Raw genomic sequence first — 14,541 nt, 5'->3', positions numbered from 1 at the left:
ATGCTGCCTGGCCTGCTGAGTTCCTCCAGCATTTTGTGTGCGTTGCTTTGGATCCCCAGCATCTGCAGATTTTATAACAGAAGATAGAAATGCACAGCATATTACAGGCCCTTCGGCCCACAATGTTGTGCTGACCATGTAACCTACTCTAGAAACTGCCTAGAATTACCCTACCACAGCCCTCTATTTTTCTAAGCTCCAGGTACCTAAGAGGCTCATAAAAGACCTTATCGTATCCACCTCTACCACCGTCGCCGGCAGTGCATTCCACACACCCGTCACTCTTTGCGTGAAAAACTTAGCTCTGACATCCCCTTGTATCTATTTCCAAGCACCGTAAAACTATGCCCCCTCGTGTTAGCATTTTCAGAGTCTTACCATTAATATTATATTCTGTCTTCAAATTTGACCTACCAAAATGAACACTTACATGGGTTGAACTCCATCTGCAAATTCTCAGCTCAGTTCTGCATCCCATCGATGTCCCACTGTCACCTCTGACAGCCAACCGTCCAGACCATCCACAACACACCCAACTTTTTGTGTCATCAGCAAACTTACTAACCCACCCTTCTACTTCCTCAGAACTCCATGCAAATGTTCCCTGAACATTTCCACATTACTGTCGTGCATTTCCCTGAGAACATCTGCTCCCAAGTTTCTGCCTAATAGCATCATATTTTCCCCTACCCCTGTTAAATTTCCCCAAGCTGTCAGCTCCGGTGCTATGGGAAATGAGATAGAGTTGTGATCACTATCTCCAAAATGCTCTCCCACCGAGAGATCTGACACCTGACCAGGTTCATTTCCCAACACCAGATCACGTACAGCCTCTCCTCTAGTTGGCTTATTGTGTCAGGAAACCTTCCTGAACACATCTAACAAATTCTGCCCCATCTCTAAGGAGATGCCAGTCAATATTAGGTAAGTTGAAATCACCCATCATAACAACCATGTTATTATTGTACCATTCCAGAATCTGCCTCCGTATCTGCTCCTCGATGTCTGTTACAATTAGGGGGGTTATAAAAATTACTCAGTAGAGTTACTGCCCCTTCCTGTTTCTGACTTCCATCCATGCTCTCAGTAGTCATTCCTTCCATTACTTCCTCCTTTTCTGCAGCTGTGTTACTATCCCTGATGAGCAGTGCCTCACCCCACCTATTTTGCTTCCCTCCCCTGTCCTTTTGAAACATCTAAAGCCCAGCACACTCAGCAGCCATTCCTGCCCCTGAGACATCCAAGTCTCTGTAAAGGCCACAACATCATAGTTCCACGTATTGATCCACGCTCCGAGTTCATCAGCCTTGCTTATGATAGTCCTTCCATTAAAATAGACACATCTCAAACCATCTGGATGAATGCTTCTTTGCTCTATGATCTGCCTGTCCTCCCTCAAACTCTCTGCAAACTGTGTCTCCTTGTGCACCAACCGCCCCATCCTCTGCCTCTTCACTTTGGTTCCCACACCCTGCAAATCTAGTTTAAACCTTCCCCAACAGCATTAGCAAACCTTCCTCCCAGGATATTGGTTCCTCTCCAGTTCAGGTGCAAACCGTCCCACTTGTACAGGTCAGCCCTTCCCCAGAAAAGCTTTCAACGATCCAAGAACTTGAAACCCTGCCCCCTACACCATCTCCTCAGCCACTCATTCATTGCACTACCTTCCTGTTCTGATCTTCACTCGCTCGTGACATCGGGAGTAATCTGGAGATTACCACCTTGGAGGTCCTGCTCTTCAGCCTCCTTCCTAACTCCCGAAGCTTACTGCGCAGGAGCTCTACCCCTCTCCTGCCAATGTCATTGGTATCAACACATACCACAACCTCTGGCTGCTCACCCTCCCCTTCAAGAATATTCTGCAGCTGCTCAGAGACATCCTGGACCCCAGCACCCGTGAGGCAACACACTACCCTGATGTCCCTTTTGCTGCTGCAGATCATCCTATCTGCCCCCCAGCTATCGAGACCCCTAAGACCATTGTTCCACCTGACTTCTCCCTACCTACCCTGCTGAGGCTCAGGGCCGATCACAGTGCTATTGGCTGCTGCTGCCTTGCCCTGATGGGTCACCCCCCTCAGCAGCATCCAAAGGGTTCTACCTGTTGTTGAGGGGAATGACCACAGGGGGACCCTGCACTGACTTCTTTCTCCCTTCGCCTCTCTCGGTGTTCACCCATCTACTCCCTGAATTCTGCACTCTGGGTGTAACCACCTGCTCAAAAGTCGTATCTTTCAATTGTTCTGCCTCCCAGCTGATCCTTAGTTCATCCAACTCCAGCTGCTCAATGCAGTCTTTCAGGAGTTGGAGTTGGCTCAACTTCCTGTAGGTGTTGTCATCAGGTTTCACGAATTCCCACATCCTACAGGAACAGCATTCCACTGCCATATCTGCCAACCCACCTGCACTGTACAATGGGCAACCAAGACCAAATCAGCAAAGGGAAAAACCTAACCTTCTTACCCGTTTCTTTGGCTCCGGCCTCTTCTCACTGAAGCCTTAAGTCAAAGCCTCTAAGCTCTCTCTCTGACTCCAGCCCCCTCTCTGACGATGGCCGCTCCACTAGACCCTCTCTCTTTTATGGTTTAAAAAAAATAAGAAAAGCCCCCACGTAAGGAGAAAGAACTCAGGCTCCGTTGCCACCAATGCCTCTGACACTTCCCGTCTGTGACTCAGATAGAAACAGAGAAAACCTACAGCACAATACAGACCCTTTGGCCCACAAAGCTGTCTCGAACATGTCCTTACCTTAGGAGTTACCTAGCCCTCTATTTTTCTAAGCTCCATGTACCTGTCCAGGAGTCTCTTAAAAGACCATTGTCGCTGGCAGCCCATTTCACACACTCACCACTCTCTGCATAAAAAAACTTACCCCTGACATCTCCTCTGTACCTGCTTCCAAGCACCTTAACACTGCCCTCTCATGCTCACCACCTCAGCCCTGAGAAAAAGCCTCTGACTCTGATCAATGCCTCTCATCATCTTGTACACCTCTATGTAGTCACCTCTCATCCTCCATCGCTCCAAGGAGAAAAGGCTGAGTTCACTCAACATATTTTCATAAGGCATGCTCCCCAGTCCAGGCACTAACCTTGTAAATCTTCTCGGCACTCTTAAACTCTCGACTCTTAAACTCAGTCCCACGATTGATAAAGGCCGATACACCATATGCCTTCTTCACCACCAATATTAGAGTTTCAAGGGTGAATAAAGAGGGGATGGAGATAGATTTCCTTCAACACCGTGTACTTCATGACAAAATCTGAATTAATACACATAGAAATAGCTTATGTACAGGAAGTGATGTTCATATAAAACAAACTGCACCCCCAGGGGCCAGAACATTAATACACATTACATGTAAAAATAAAGCTGTTCTTAACCAATAACTTTGAATCACTGCAAGCTAATTGACTCCTTGGCTCCATGTTCCTGGTTAAGGGAAGAGGTGTTTATACTTTAAAGACCAGAATTACTTCCCCCAGTTATTATTTATTTTTTTGTAATTTTTTTATTGAAGTTCATCATCAAACAAACATTTCCATAAGATGTATTTCAGACATTGTACATATATATCATATAATCATATATATCACAAATCTCCACAAAGTATTTATCTGAGGTATATACTTATAGAAAAGAGTGGAAAGAAAAAACAAGCAAAAGGAAAGAACTAATTACAAGTAGGGAGTGATCTTTTTTTACAACATATTCATTGATTTGTGAGAAAAAAATCAGGCCTATGAGGTATTATGTAGTTAAACCATTTTTCCCCAGTATGAAACAAATTGTTTCAGCTTATGATTAACAGATGCTGTTACCTTCTCCATTTTGTAGATGTCCATTGTAATTTCCATCAATGTATTTAAAGTTGGGCTCTCCTGTGATAACCATTTCCTAGTAAGTGTCTTTTTACCAGCCACCAACAGTATATTCATTAAATATTTATCTCTTTTCAACCATTCTTGAGGTATATATCCAAAACATATGGTCTTACTCTCTAAAGGTATTTCGTATTTAAAGATGTCTTGTAGGGCATTGTGTATCACCCTCCAATAGTTTTTGATAACAGGGCAGTCCCAAAAAATATTATAATGATTTGCATTTTGGTTTCCACAATTTCTCCAGTAAACAGGGAGATTACTATCATAATGGGATTCCTGAGAGGGTGTAATAAAATATCTTATCAAGTTTTTCCATCCAAACTCCCTCTATTTCTGTAAACTGGTACACTTCCATTGATATCTCCATATTGTTGTCCATTCTTCCTCTGATATAATTATCCCTCCTTCCTTCTCCCATTTTGTTTTAATGTATGAAGTCGAATGTGTTTTAAGATTTGACATCCCCTTATATATGCTTGAAATGATTCTACTACCATTTTCTGAATTATATGCTTTTCTAAATAACTCTATCAAGCATGTACTTGCCTTGGTTACATTTTTAAGTGTCTTATTAACATATTGTCACATCTGTAAGTACCGATAAAAATCTTGTTTTTCTAATAAGTGTTTCTCTTTAAGCATTTATTTCATTATGTTGCAAAGAACTGTTATTCCTTTAGCTGTCCAGTCCTTAAATCTAGCATCCAATTTATTTGGTGTAAAATCTGAGTCATATACACACCATTTAAGAATTGCAATATCTCCCTCTAGATTATATTCTTTTATAATAGTTTTCCATATTTTAAGAGTCAATTTCACCCATGGGTTATCAACAGTATTTATGTACTTTTGCAGGTTGTTATCAGCCAAAATTGCCTGTATGGGGATGGAAAGTACCCGCTCCTCAATGTTTTTCCATTGAGCGTCATATGATGGGTTGCACCAACATATCACAGCTCTCAACTGTGCTGCAAAATAATAATCCCAGTTATTATTTCGCCATTGAAGTCTACCGATGTGATTATCAGTGTATAAATAGAAGGGTGGAGGGTCTCAGTCTTTTCCTCAGGACAGGAGATACTCTGGCATAGTTGGATGCATCAGCAAGGGAGATGAGGCTGAGTACAGGGCTACGGTGGGAAACTTTGTCACATGGTGTGAGCAGAATCATCTGCAGCTTAATGTGAAAAAGACTAAGGAGCTGGTGGTGGACCTGAGGAGGGCTAAGACACCGGTGACCCCTGTTTCCATCCAAGGGGTCAGTGTGGACATAGTGGAGGATTACAGATACCTGGGGATACGAATTGACAATAAACTGGACTGGTCAAAGAACACTGAGGCTGTCTACAAGAAGGGTCAGAGCCGTCTCTGTTTCCTGAGGAGACTGAGGTCCTTTAACAACTGCTGGACGATGCTGAGGATGTTCTATGAGGCTGTGGTGGCCAGTGCTATCATGTTTGCTATTGTGTGCTGGGGCAGCAGGCTGAGGGTAGCAGACACCAACAGAATCAAAAAACTCATTCGTAAGGCCAGTGATGTTGTGGGGGTGGAACTGGACTCTCTGACGGTGGTGTCTGAAAAGAGGATGCTGTCCAAGTTGCATGCCATCTTGGACAATGACTCCCATCCACTCCATAATGTACTGGTTAGGCACGGGAGTACATTCAGCCAGAGACTCATTCCACCGAGATGTAACACTGAGCGTCATAGGAAGTCATTCCTACCTGTGGCCATCAAACTTTACAACTCCTCCCTCGGAGTGTCAGACACCCTGAGCCAATAGGCTGGTCTTGGACTTATTTCCACTTGGCATGATTAACTTATTATTATTTAATTATTTATGGTTTTATATTGCTATATTTCTACACTATTCTTGGTTGGTGCGGCTGTAACGAAACCCAATTTCTCTTGGGATCAATAAAGTATGTCTGTCTGTCTGTTACAAGAGATTTAAAAGACGATCTGAGAGGCATGTTTTTCCACAAAGGATGGTGGATATATGGAGCAAGCTACCAGAGGAAGTGTGAGAGGTGGGTGCATGCAGATTAAGAGACAGATACACGGATAGGTGAACTCCAGAGCACCTGCGGTCTGTGGACCCCTCCGTTAATGGTAGGGGTCCATTGCATAAAAAGACTGAGAGCCCTTGTTTCAGAGGGATATAGGTCAAATACAGCATAGAAATAGGCCCTTCAACCCATTTAGTCCATGATGATCCATTTAAACTGCCTACTCCCATTGAGGACCATTGCCCTACATACTCCTACCTATCCAAACTTCTCCTAAACTTTGAAATCTATTTTGCATGCACCACTTGTGCATTTCGCTCTCTCACAGTCTACTGAATCCCCCCAGGCTCCCCTTCAGATTTTCAGCTTTCATGCATGCCCTCTGGTTGTAGTCCCACCCAACCTCAGAGGAAAGAGCCTGCTTGCATTTACCCTGTCTATACCCCTCATAATTTTGTATATCAAATCTCCTCACTATCTTCTACGTTCTAAGGAATAAAGTCCTAACCTATTCAATCTTTCCACATAACTCAGGCCCACCAGATGCGGCAATATCCTTGTTTGTAATTTTTCTCTATACTCGTTCAACCTTGTTTACATCTTTCCTGTAGATGGGTGACCAAAACTGCACAGAGTGCTCCAGCTTGGGCCTCACCAATGTCTTATACAGCTTCAGCATAATGCCCCATCTCCTGTACTCAATGCATTTATTTATGAAGGCCAATGTGCTAAAACTTATATATCCAAGCACTTAAATATCTGGTCCTTTAGAATACCTTCCAATAATTTTCCCACAACTGATGTCAGAGTCACTGGCCTATAACATCCTGGTTTCCATTTAGAGCCTTTTTAAAACAGTGGAATGACCTAGGCTATCCTCCAGTCCCCTGGTACCTCTCCTGTCTCCTGACCAGTCACTATCTGTTCGGGCCCCTGCAGTTTCTGCACTTACCTCCCATAGAGTCCGAGGAAACACTTTCAAAATGTTGGAGGAACTCAGTGGCCAGGCAGCATCTATGGAAAAGTGGATAGTTGATGTTCCAGGATGAGACATTTCATCTGAGATCCTTCGTGAGTCCAGATGAAGGGTCTCGGCCTGAGACATTGACTGTACTTTTTTCCATAGATTCTGCCTGGCCTGCTGAGTTCCTCCAGCATTTTGTGTGCGTTACTCAGATTTCCAGCATCTGCAGATTTTTATTTGCAAGGGAACAGCTTGTCAGGATCTGGGTATCTATCCACCCTGATTTGCATCAGGGTAGCTAACACCTCCTCTTCTAATTTGTACAGGATCCATGATGTTGATGCTGATTTGCCTCACTACTAGAGAGTTTGAATCCATCTCGAGTAAACAGAGATGCAAAGATCACCCCCATCTGTTTTGGCTCTACACATCGAACTGAATTAACTTTATTTCTCACATCCTTCACATACATGAGGAGTCAAAATCTTTATGTTACATCGCTGTCTAAATGTGCAATCATAGTAACTTATAATAAATAGAGCAGTCAATGTAACATAGAAATGCACTCAAATCAGTGTGAGTTAGTCAGTCGATGGCCTGGTGGAAGAAGCTGTCCTGAATCCTGTTGGTCCTGGTTTTTATGCTGCGGTACCATTCCCGGATGGTGGCAGCTGGAACAGTGTGGTTGGGGTGACTTGGGTCCCCAGTGATCCTTCAGGCCCATTTTCTCACACCTGTCTTTGTAAACGTCCGGAATCATAGGAAGTTCACATTTACAGATGTGCTGGGCTGTCTGCACCACTCCCTGCAGAGCCCTGTGATTAAGGGAGGTACAGTTCCTATACCAGGCAGTGATACAGCCAGTCAGGATGCTCTCAATTTTGCCCCTGTAGTAAGTTCTTGGGATTTGGGCACCCGTACCAAACTTCCTCAACTTTCTGAGGTGAAAGAGGTTCTGTTGTGCCTTTTCCCCCACACAGCTGGTGTGTACAGACCACAGGAGGTCCTCAGTGATGTGGATGCTGAGGAACTTAAACCTGTTCACCCTCTCACCCCCAGATCCATTGATGTCAATCAGCATTAGCCCATCTCCATTCCTCCTGTAGTCCACGAACAGTTCCTTTGGTTTTGCAACTATAAGGGAGAGGTTGTTTTCTTGACACCACTGTATCAGAGAAATGACTTCTTCCCTGTAGGCCACCTCGTTATTGTTTGAGATAAAGCCAATCAATGCAGTGTCATCAGCAAAATTATTAGCAGATTGGAGCTGTGGGTGGTGACAGAGTCATGAGTATACAGAGAGTAATGGAGGGGGCTTAGTACACAGCCCTGAGGGGCTCCTGTGTTGAGGGCCGGAGGGGCCGAGCTGAGGGAGCCCACTCTTACCACCTGCTGGCGATCTGACAGGAGGTCCAGGATCCAGCTACACAAGGCAGGGTCGACCATGGATTACCATCCTGGTCTTCCCGAGGATCAATTTTATCCCTCACAATCCTTCTGCCTTTACCATACAATGTAGAATCCCCTAGGGATCTCCTTCACCTTGTCTGCTAGAGCAAATTCATGCCTTTTACCCCTCCTGATTTCTTAAGTGTTCTCTTGCATTTCTTATACTCCATAAGCACCTCATTTATTCTTACCTGCCTATACCTGCTATGCACCTCCTTTTTTACCTCTTAACCAGGGCATCAATATTTCTTGAAAACCAATGTTTTCTACACTTGTTATCTTTCTGACAGGCACTTAAACTCTTTCTATTGTCAAAAATTTTGTTTTTGAAAGCATCCCACTTTCCAGGTAGGGCTTTGCCAGAAAAAAAGCCTGTCCCAAACCACACTTGCCAGATCATTTCTGAACCCATCAAAGTTGGCCTTGCTCCAGGTTAGAATCTCAACCCATGGACCAGATCTAGCTTTTTGCATATTTACTTTGAAACAAATGACATTGTGGTCACTGGATGCAAAGTGTTCCCCTACATAAACGTCTGTCTCCTGCCTTGTCTCATTCCCTAGGCAGATCCAGCATCACACACTCTCTCACTGGGACTTCTACGTACTGATTACGTTTGACAAACGTTTCTGAACACGTTTGACAAACTCCATCCCATCTAGTCCTTTCACAGTATGGGAGTCCCAGTCAATACATGGAAAGTTAAAATCACCTGCTATAATAACCTTATGTTTCTTGCAACAGTGTGCAATTTCTTAACAAATTTGTTCCCCAAAATCCATAAGGTGGTCTGTAATATAGCCCCATTAATGTGGTCATACTTTTCTTATTTCTCAGTTCCACCCATAATGCTTCACTCTGGTTCTCCAGTCTGTGACTTTCTCTGACTAGTAATGTCACCCTTCCTTGTTTAATCCCTCCCACTGTCACATCTACAACAAATGGAGCCTTGGAATATTGAGCTGCCAGTCCTGCAACCAAGTCTCACTAATGGCTACAGCATCATAATGCCAGGTTCATCTGCCTTTCCAACGATACTTCTTGCATTGAAATATACACAGCTCAGGACACTAGTCACAGCATGTCCACCAGCAGGATTCCTGACTTTATCCAAGGTCATGCCAACATCTGCCTCCACAACATCTCCACTATCTGTTCTGGCTCTCTGGTTCCCATCCCCTGCAACTCCAGTTTAAATCAATCCTTGCAGCAATAACAAACCTTCCTGCTAGGATATTAGTCCCTCTCCAGTTCAGGTACTAACTATCCGATCTATACTATTCCCAACTTCCCTTGACGACAACCCAATGATTTTAAAAATAAATCTTACACTCTCCCTCCTGACACCAACTCCTTAACCATGTGTAAGACTGTATAATCTTCCTTGTTCTGGCCTCACTAGTTCATGGCATGGTTAGCAATCCTGAAAACACAACCCTAGAGGTCCTACCCTTTAACACAGCTCCTAACTCCCTATGCAGAACCTCATCACTCAACCTACGTGGACCAATACCTTTGGCTGTTCACCCTTCACCCTCCCACTTAAAAATGCTGAGGACTCAATCAGAGATGTCCCAGACCCTGGCACCTGGGAGGCAACACACCATCTGAGAATCTCATTCTCAGCCACAGATTCTCTTTTCTGTTCCTCTAATGAGCAAATCCCCTTTCACCTCTTCTTCCCACCCCACACCCCTTCTGAGTCAAAGGCAGACCCGATGCCCAACCACTGTGACTTTCCTCTGTCAGGTGGAGCAGAAATCATCATGAATTAGGTGTGACAAACTACATTGCAGTAGCTCCTTATGAATTTGAGTTGAGTCACAGTTCTTATTAATTTAATGCTCCATTTTATTTTTCTTACATGGAATTTGAACAGTTGGAAGTGTGCGCTCGGGAACCCCAGAGGTGAGGAGGATGTGAAGGGCATGCGTAGGAACCCACGGTGCACAGAACCAGAGTCCCAATAAATTAATAATTACTGCTCAGCGACAAGGTTCCAAATGAATCCTTTCTATCTGCACAATGCTGGTTCTCTTGTAGCCCAGCCATTTTTGGCTTCTCTATGCATTCATGCTTCACATTACTATTGTTAGTTTGGTTTAACAAGATTGTATAATAACAATCCCTGCAATCATAACTTCTCAGTTCTTTGCACCACCATTGTTGTTTTTAAGTGTCGTAAGTCCTGCCAACCTTTTCTGCGATTATACTTTTTTTCCAGTTCCACCAGTACCTGTATGTCCTTGATCTTCACATGAAGATTCTGTCTATGCCTTTAATTTTCAGCCCATCCCTGCCCTTTCCATCAGATCTTCAGAACCCAGCTTATTAGCGCCATCTTATACAACGTAAAATTTGTTACTTTGCGGCACATCAGAGCAAAGGCATAAAATGACTCTGAATTACAACGTGAAGTGCAAAAAAGGGAATAATGAGGCAGTGCTCATGAGTTCACAGACCATTCAGAAATCTGATGATGTGTGAGAAAACACTGTTCGGGAATAAATGAATGTGCTCCTTCAGGCTTCTATAGCTCCCCTCTGATGGTGGTAATGGGAAGAGACCATGTCCCAGAATGATGGATGCTGCATTTTGAAGATGTTTTTGATGGTGGGGAAGATTGTGCCCGTAATGGGGCTGGTTGACCCTACAACCCTTTGCTGCCTCTTCTGGTCCATTGTATTTGTACTAGATGGTGAAACAGCCAATCAGAATGCTCTATAGAAGTCTGATGGAGTCTTTGGTGACATACCAAAAGTTCACAAACTCCTAAGAACTGCTGGTATGCCTTCTTTGTGCATGCATCACTGTTGCCCCAGGACAGATGTTGACACGCAGGAATTTAAATCTGCTCATCCTTTCGACTGCAGATCCCTCACTGAGGACAGGTTTTTGCTCTCCCAACTTCCCCTCCCTGAAGCCTACAATCAATTCCTTAGTTTTGCTGACATTGAATGAGAGGTTGTTGAAACATCACTCAACCAGCTGATCTATCTCACTCCTGTACACCTCTTCTTCATCATCCCAGATTTTACTAACAAATGTGAATTAATGCCTCTCATTCTGAATCTTGGCTCCAGAGAGGAGATGACCTTGTAATGATCTTGCAATTTCTCATTTATTTGCATTGCACTTTATTGATTTTACACTTTTTTCTGCATTGTTACTGTCTTGCTTCATTCTAGCTCAATGTACTGTGTAATTATTTGGTCTGTATAAACAGTATGCAAGACAAACTTTGTGGTTCTTGTGACAAAAATGAACCAATACCAAAGTTTGTCCTGCTAAAGAGTCTCAGCCTGAAACACCAACTGTATTCTTTTCCATAAATGCTGCCTGGCCTGCTGAGTTCCTCCAGCACTGTGTGTGTTGCTCAAAGTTTTCCCATTTCTAATGTGGATCGACTCTCCAATGGCATACCTGTGGAAGGCAACACTTGCAGTGAAGAAGACTGAAGAGGATGTGTGCAATAACGAGGCACTGTTGGGTGGACCCATTGGTTAGGATTGTGGCTTGCAGATCATTATGCAGCAAATTCATTATTTACCGATACAGCACAGAGTAGGCCCTTTGAGCAATGTTGACCCTGCAACCCCACCACACCAATTAATCCTTATCTAATCATGGGACAATTTACAATAACCAATTAACCTCGAGGGGAAACAGGAGCACCGGGGAAACCCGTGCATGCCAGGGAGAGAACGTACAGAGACCTTTTACTAAATGGCACCAGAATTGAACTCCAAACTGCCCCAAACTGTTTTAGCATCGTTCTAACCGTTAGACTATCATGGCCAATGTGGAATGGCACTGACCTGTTCAGTATAGCCAAGTCTGTGTGCATGTGCATGCGAGCAGATCTTAGTCAACAAGTGTACAGTGTCTTTGTACCCAGAGTCTGTGTGATGGGCGTCTAGCAGCTGACTCAACCTCAGGATCCCTGCTCTCAGTCCAAACTCAGTAGGGAGCTGAAGTGACTGTTACAAGACAAATATTTTGACCGGTTCAACAGAACTAATGGCAGGTGGAGCTTGGAAATATCTACACTGAGTAGATCTCTACACTGTCTGAGTGTCTGGCACAAGAGGATATCACTGAAACCTAGAACAGGATCACAATCAGTTAGGGAATACTTCTACTTGCAAGTAGTGATAGAAATTTGGAACTCCCCTCTGCAAATGGGAACTGATGCCCATCATTGTGTTAAACTGTGCTACTTCTGATACATTCCTGTCAGTCAAGAGTAGTAGCAGTGGTAGTGTGATCACTCAAGTTGAGTATGATGTTCTCCCTAATGCAGAATGCTTGTGCATGGCTTTGTTTCAAGTGGGGAGCCTGGTACATGGGCTGCCTCCACACAGAACAGGGGCTTGGTATGCAAGGTGACTGGTGCCCCTTCACTGTCATCTTCTGTCAGTTCCACCACAGGTCTTGGTTGGGTTGCTCTTAGACTGAATCTTCCCCCTTGACCTTACCATTATGGGTGACCCTATCAGGAGCTAAGCTCCAGGCAACATCACTCTTGGGACCTTAGGAACTTGAGCCTCTCCACAACAAGGTGGCAATCCCCAGAGGCATGAGCAGGAAAGGGCTTGCAACAAAAACCAATACATGGGGAGATAGCTCCCAGATCAATCACAATGTCCTGAATGCTGCAACAGCTGAGGGCAAATGGGCTCTCCAGTCCACTACTCTCCACCACCCCTCCCCATTTGGAAACCAGCTCTGGGATCATGAATCCAGACAGAGGGAACACAAGGACAACTGTACAGGAAGAAAGAGACATACAGGAGAGAGTGTCATACAAATATATTTACAGGTCAGTCAGAGGGAAGTAGAATTAGGTGATTGATATAGCATAAAGGTTGGTGGAGATGTGGGTAGTGTAAAAGATAGTCGTGGCACAGACAGAGTGCAGAGCTGGGCTGAGAAATGGCAGATGGAGCTCAATCCAGAAAAATATGAACTGATTCACATTGGAAGGTTGAACTTGAAAGTAGGGTACAAGGTTAGTGGTAGGATTCTTAGCAGTGTGGAAGCACAGAGGAAACTTATAATGCAAAACCATAGATCCCCCAAAGTTGTTGTACAAATTGGGAAGATGATTAAGTAGGCATATCTACAAATCAGTGAATTCAAATGAATCAACGACAGTGGAAGCAGACAGACCAATTGCTTTTGTTCTTGTCATGAGGTCAAAGAAATGGAGGCTGCCATTTTGTGAAGCTGCTCTGCATCCTCCATTTAGTGAACTAGATTTGCTTGGCTGAGTTAGTGTTTTAAAGTAGACAATGATGTTCCAGGTAATCTGCTAGACTAGAGATAATTTCCAAATAAGTTATTAGGGAGGTGTTACTTGATACAATACAAAATGTAGTTTTGTGAATGGCGTGGTCTGTGTCTGCCTCGAGTCATTTGAGCTGGTTACTGATTGAAACAAAGAGCCTCAAGTTCCCAGTTATCACTTGCAGAGAAAGGACAATTAATGGGCACTGGTCAATAAATGACCAGAGCCAATAGATCAGATGATCATAGCCAATAACACCAAAATGCAACATTTGACCGGGTAAGGGATGAATATAAAAATAGATGCTTTGATTGCAAAAGTAGCAATACTTCTCTTTAGAGTCCGCCAGCACCAATATAGAATTCCCCATGGATATACGGAGATCAGAGCAGGAACACAGCCAGCATAGACTCGTTTGACCATTATTACTGTTACTATTCTTTAATTAATCATGAAGGGTCAGGAAAACTTAGGTGTGCTTACAGGTTGTGTAATTTCAAGTGCTCTTCTGTTGAGACAATAAAGGTACTTGTCAGTAATTACAGACTCTGTACCTCTCTGGTCATTATTACTAACAAGTGATCCTTATAACAAGAACATGTTTTATGTGGAAAGGATGAATGAGCTATGGATTTTCTCTTTGGAGTGAAGGCAGATGAGAGGCAACTTGATGACGGTTTATGGTGCCTATACAAAGTATCACCTCCCCCCCCCCAAGAAATCTTTAATGTTTTATTGTTTTACAACATTGAATCAGTGGATTTAATTTGGCTTTTTTGACACTGATCAACAGAAAAAGACTTTCATGTCAAAGTGAAAACAGATCTCTACAAAGTGGTCTAAATTAATTACAAATTAATAACAATAATTGATTACACAAGTATTCACTCCCTTTAATTTGCCATATCAAATCATCACTGGTGTAGCCAATTGGTTTCTAGAAGT

This window comes from Hypanus sabinus, chromosome 2 (assembly GCF_030144855.1).
Source record: "Hypanus sabinus isolate sHypSab1 chromosome 2, sHypSab1.hap1, whole genome shotgun sequence".
Taxonomy (NCBI): Eukaryota; Metazoa; Chordata; class Chondrichthyes; order Myliobatiformes; family Dasyatidae; genus Hypanus; species Hypanus sabinus.
Note: the sequence above shows the minus strand (reverse complement) of the source record.